We start from the raw sequence: 6,502 nt of genomic DNA, 5'->3' as shown, positions 1-6,502 counted from the left end.
GGGAGGGGCGGCTGCTGGTTGGTGGCTGCTGGTTCGGGCCCTGCCTGCCCAGCGGCGTCGCTGCGGTGCCGCCCCCCCCGCCGGTACTGACGGCGGACCGCCGCCCTGCCCGACGTAGCTCTACGCGTACAAAATGGCCGGAGCTGGGCGTGCATTGCTGCCGTGACGTGGAGGTATCCTTCCGCGTGGGAGCACTTCGCAGTTCCTAAGCTCAGTGTCCTTGCGCTGCTGCAGAAAGGAGCGCTACCCGTGCTCGCTTCCGCTCATACAGAACCATAAAATAAGGCGGCCCTGTGCCGGGCTCGTGCTGCTGCTGCCCGCTGCGAAGGGACCGCGGGGCCCTGGAGAGGAAGGAGGGTCCCGTGGAGGAGCGGCGGCCCTGGAACAAAGGGCCGGGCTGAGGGACGACGAGCCGACAACGCATTCGTTGTAATGGCCTGATAACGCCGCTGTCGGCTTTTTTGCTGCCTTGTGTGTTAGTTGTGACTAGCCCGGAGGAGGCAGCGCGTTATGAAGCTCCTTCACTTTCTGCTTATTTCGTGGTACTATCTGCATCCTCGGGAAATGCAGCCCCGAACTGCTCTATGAGTGTTCTTCCCACCGTAATCAGGAATAGCGCTGCAAAACACCTTGCGGTTCTTTGCCCGGTGTAGGTCAGGCGGTGTCGGTGTGCTCATCCAAAGCAGCGGTACAGCTGTATTTCTGATACAGACGCTGCCTTTTCAATTGCTTACACAGTTCCTTTATTCTCTCTCATTGGCTTCAGGTATTTAGTAACAATTCAGCAGTATGTTTCTAATTATTATTTGAGGCTAACAACCTCCAATGTGACTCCATGTATAATAAAGACATTTGGTTTGTGTTTGGCACTTTACTGCTCAAAAAAGGAATAAAGAACTGCACAGACATCCTCATGAGAGTGTGTGCTTTTCCCTTCTCATTTAATACAACGTTAATTTGGTAAATCAAGTTTTGTTTCCATGCATCTCAGCAGTTACGTGTTGAAATCCACCAGTGTTTTGCATTGTCCTTCTTTACAGCCACTACTGTAAATGCTCAGAAATAGATGTGCATATATTGCTTTAGAATACCTCTTTAGAGAAATATTTTATCACGCACAGTGTTGTTTGGTTACAAATATATCCATTTAAAATGTACCTTTAAATACAATTGAGGGAGGAACTAAAAATGGGAAAAAAGGAACTAAAAATGACTGTTAAGGTGTGAAAGAGTCCTGTGGCCATTTCTGCAAGTCACAGCACACAGTCCTGCTTGGAGAACGTTACACTTCTCACCTCACCTCCTTTTTCTCAGACTCTAAGGTAAGAGTCATGTCGTTTCCCCTCAGCTTTGGAAATGAATAAGTAGACTTCTTACTTAAGTAGGAATACTTGTGTAACTAAGGCCTGGTAACCTTAATCTGTTTATGTGCCATATATATAATGAGTTTCGCACTGTACGTAGTAGGTGCGCTGTAATGCTACTTGCAGAGATGCCTCACATTAGTGATGTAAAAAGCAAGAGGCACAGATGATGGATGCTGAATATGAATGGGTGTGGCAACGTAGTGTGGGACTGCCCGGTCTGTTTGGGTTTGTTTCATTTTAATGTGATTTTTGAAGCTAATCCTCAGAAGTGGTTGAGTAAAGCCATGTCTGCCGTGTCTAATGCTTATACACTGGTGAAGCCGAGTTAAATGCTCAGAGGTTTATTATGCAAACTTGGTCAGTCGGCATGGCACGGTAATGAGCAGTTTGCAGAAAATACCCACGATATGCAAGCTGACTTGAATTTGATTGCTTTTTTAGCACACCATTGCAGGGTCCTGTGCAGCCACGTGGCCAACAACCTCAGAAGGCAGTTTTGCCAGATTGCTTCAGCTGCTATTTGATGGTCCAGCAGTGCGAGCACAAATGGAGATTACCTTGATATAGCACTTCTCTCAGGACAAAGAGGACTCAAGGGAAAAGCATTCCAGTCTTTGTTTATAGCTTAGTGTATCTTACTTGCACATCAATGTCAGATTTTTCACTTCTACTGTAAAATGACCTGTCATTTTTACTATTTCAGCATGCTTTACTACCTGTCTTAGAAACAGGAGGAGCAACCAAACACCCCACACGCCAAGCAGCATTCCACTTCCAGCCCTTCATTATATGCAAGAGGAAAAGGGTCCTCTTCTTCAAGAAACAAAAAATGCTTCAACAAAAGCAAGACACCCCTCTTATTAGTCCATATGGTAGCTCATTATTAGTTCCTGTTTGGAGGAAACAAAACACAACAGCTTCTGCTGCCGAAAAACAAAACACTGAGAAGATGAAAAACAACAACAGCTCTCCCTGCTTGCACGTATTACCAGGCCTCAATTTTCTCTTCAGCATCCTGTCCAACTTGTTTTTCCCCTAATTACCATAAACTGTGCTTGCAGACAAATCTCTTTTTAGTCTGAGCAAACTCACCTTATTGAGGTCCTGTGATTCAGTAGAGACCATGAGGAATAAGATCACAGGGGAAAAAGAAAAAAAAAGTTGATAAAATAAGATAGCTTGACTGCTTACTTTTACTGCAACAAGTAAAAAAAATAAAAGCTGAGCCTGCCAACTCAAATGCCTGATAGTGGGGGGGAAAAAGCAGCTTTGGGATATCACTGGGTTCCATCTAACTTGTGTATTGAGTACCAAAGACCAGCGGCCCTTCCTGTATAGCTGGGGGCTTCTTCACAAAAGGTGGCAAGGTCGTAGCTACTGCCTTCATGTGCATGCTCAGCTCTCTGACCACCTCTGCGCCCACTGCTTCTCTTTACATTGGGAAGAAGACATAGCAAAACACTTTCATATCTGGAATCCAGCCCAAAGCCAATGCGTTAGGCACCTCTCTAAGGAATATAAAAAGCTATTTTGTATGCCAGTTTAGTAACTCTTCATCAGCCATTCTTTCTCAACATCTCTGATATCCTCACTGAAACTATTTCCAAACCATTCCACTATTCCATTGTATAGCAGTGCTTTCTATCTCACTGCTAGGTGGTGGGGAAAAACATTATTTTAAGCTTTTGCTGCTATTTGCAACGAGTTGTAAGTTCTAACCATTAAGTCCACGCAGGAGTCCCAATGAAAAACTCGAGTGCTTTGTTGAATGATGGTGTGCTAAAGTTTCGTGGCTTGCATCTTTTGGCCTTTAGGATTTGCTTAACACTTCATTCCTTAGTACTTCTTTAGTCTTGCAGTGACAATTTAGCCTGAAGATTTTCCTGTTCCTTGAAATCCTTGGGAAGAAACGAGAGCTATTTTACACGAAGAAAGTTTTGGCAACATAAAGTTCATTCTGTTACTTGCAGAGCCCTAAGCAGTGGTATGGCTTAAAATTGCTGCAGAGTATTTATCACTATTCACACATTTTTTTCTAGCAAAACTACCATTTTGATTTAAAGCAACACAGATCCTCCTTTCAAGTCAGCAGCAGTTTGTGTCAACAAGAATGTTTATTTTCCGTGCTGATTCAGCCCTATGGATATTAAGTGTGAAACCTCATAGATGAACATATGCACGGTGTAGTTACTGTGCTACTTTTGGAAAAAAAAAAGATAAGGACTCTTGCCATGCTTTTACTAACTACATTACCTTTCTTCATTTGTATGAATTCTTTACATTCATGAATAAGCACACATTATATACGTATGGCAAAATAGCATCTTAAAGCAGGGGTGAGAAGGGCAAGGAGGTTAGGCGCAGTTGGTAAAACAAGCTTAAGTAAGCAGGTGAAACACCGATCTGGAGCACATCAGAGTTCTATCAGTTTCAGAAGGATGAGTTACATCAGTTCAGATGTTTAATGATGACCTGCTTTATGGCTTGGGAGTAGGTTGTTTCTGCTCATTACACCTGGGTTTTTTGACCCCTTAGGCTGCCTTCAGACTGAATGCTGAGGCTGCAGGGGTTAACACTTATACTAAAACTGACCACACTTTTGCAACAGTACTTGATTTAGCCTATTGCGTTTCCTAAAGGAGATATCAAAGGACTGTCTGTAGCCCTTCCAAAATATGGCTATTTTTTATCACTTTGAGATAAGTGATTGCTATCAGATTCAAACCACCTTAACTCAGTTGCTCCTCTGATGCTTCTTTTAGGATGCAAACATACATAGCAAAGCACAGTCCTTAAGGAGTGTTTGGATTTGACAAATGGTTTGAACAATTTACCTAATATGAGGTAAATGTTCAGTAAGATGTACAGGATTAAAGTTTATTATTCAGAGAGGCTAGGTAATGTATTTAATGACTCCTCAGTATAGGTAAGGCTGGTCAGACTTCAGAACGTGCTGGGTTGGCTGATTTGAAGTGCAGGCTTCAGTTCATCTGGCTTGCTGCATTCTAAGTTCAAATGTCATTGATTGATTAGGTACAGGCAATTATTTAACCTGTGCTAATTAGGACATTGGTAGTGCGCTTTACACTGAAGCATATAAAGCTCCTCCTCTTAGCCAAGACAGGATGCTACCTCAGAGACCACCAGCAGTTCCAGAAGTCCAGGGGTGGGGATCCTGCTTGAGCCCACCCATCAGAACTTCAGCGAACTACCTGCCTTAGCCATCCACTCTTCTTTAAAGACAGTCCTTCTGATCAATGGTTTGTGTATTTCTAGCAGGATAGATGTTACGCTTCAGATGAGGTAGCAGATTGACTTTATATTTTCAGTTAGAGACTTTTTTTCTTTATTTCATACAAAATAGGGCTATGTTTCCCTGGCAAAATGACATAACTTTGTACATTGCAGAGCTTTAATTGTTTGATGCCCTATTGAAAAAACATGTAATAGTGATTTTATTAAACAAGAAACTCCACAGAAGTACTTCAGTGGCTTTTGTTTTGTCTTTGAACTGACAGGAGTATGTGCTGAGTATTCAGACAATGGATGTAACCAGCCAAGTATTGTGTTGCTGTGACTTACTTCCCCCCCCCCCCCTCCTTTTTTTTGTCCTTTTGAGCAATCTCATTTTTAAAGATTTGTCTGCAAATCTCAGTTTCTGGTATGTCCCAATTAAAACATCCAAGAGCTGGCTTAGACCTCAAATATCCAGGTAATTACAGACAACCTCAGCTCTTGGAAGGAAGGAATATTATTCTAGTTTGCTGTCATATTGTCATTTGGGAAATATTGCCGGTGACTGTAAATCACCGGTACTGAAATTAGCCAGCTGTTACACTATTCATCATCATGGTTACAGGGATGGATCACAGCAGTATTTCTGAGTGAGTGGGTTGTGACACACAGAGTAGTCATGAAACACGGTCGGATGATGGCACCTCAGTGAAAATTTTGCATAATATAAAGCAAAGGCAACCTGGCTTCCTCACTCCTGAGAACTTATTTTTCAAGGTCAAGCATGCTTTTCAGCCTCTCAGGAAATACAACATGATTTGTCACTTTTACAGCCAATAAATGTCAGTTCCTTTTTATGAAGACAATGAGGGTTGCAGTTCCTTTTTTTTTTCTCTCTTCACATCCAGTAATGGTTCATCTGATTAAAGAAAACCCTGTGATAAATACTGGTTTCAATATTTGGTAGCGGAATCTAGAGATGCCCATTTGCCCAGTCATACTAATTTAAATGGGAGATAATCTGTTGGTCCTTTCTGAATGTTTGGAGGCCCTGCTACATGATTGTACAATCTCTGCTCAGTTCCCATATTAGAAAAACAAACACTGCTCTAATTAGGCAGAGAGGTTTTGGGAGACTAAATGAAAAGTTCCTCCTTACATCCTTTAGGATATTTGACAGTAACAAATCATATCAGACAGGCAATATGAAGGACAATGTGTAGCACCCACTTATGCTGTACCTGTTTCCCAGATAATCAGAACATTTCTGTCCCATAAGCCATCAAAATCACGTTTTGCTCAGACATCGAACTCGCACCGAAGTGTAAAAAAGAAAAAAAGAAGAACAATAATTAACTTCCTCCCGGGGAAGTAGTTTAAAATGTTCTCAAGCATCTCCATAAGCTTACCATAGACGCTTGTGACAAGAAGAATTTTCAGTAGAAGACTTTCTGCTCTAGAAAGAAAGTGGACTAGATTTCTTCCTATTTTCCAAGGGCGCTCTCCTAGCATGCTGATCAAGATGAATGCCTCTTAATTACTGTGGATTTCTTTTTCATTTTCCACTTGACTTCTACCTTTTATATTCATTAGGCCTACATTTCCTTTGATGTAACTAAACCTTGTAAGCTTTGAGATGGCATGGCTATCACCTGCTTTTTGTGGCAGCTGCTTTCACTGCTGATTAGAAGAGAACATAAACTGGTTTTAAAAAAATGCATGTACTTTACCAGTTTCACAGCACCCTGTACTGGGGTCAAGTGCAGGACTCATACAGGATTCCAACAGTATGGTAAAGGGTAAGTGAGGAAGTAATTTAAAATCTTCAAGGCAATAGCCAACTCCATAGATCTGGAGGTGCACTGAGCCACAGCTCACCTGCAGGAGCTTAGCTGGAGCTA

This window comes from Excalfactoria chinensis, chromosome 4, assembly GCF_039878825.1.
Source record: "Excalfactoria chinensis isolate bCotChi1 chromosome 4, bCotChi1.hap2, whole genome shotgun sequence".
NCBI lineage: Eukaryota > Metazoa > Chordata > Aves > Galliformes > Phasianidae > Excalfactoria > Excalfactoria chinensis.
This window is presented reverse-complemented; position numbering follows the sequence as displayed.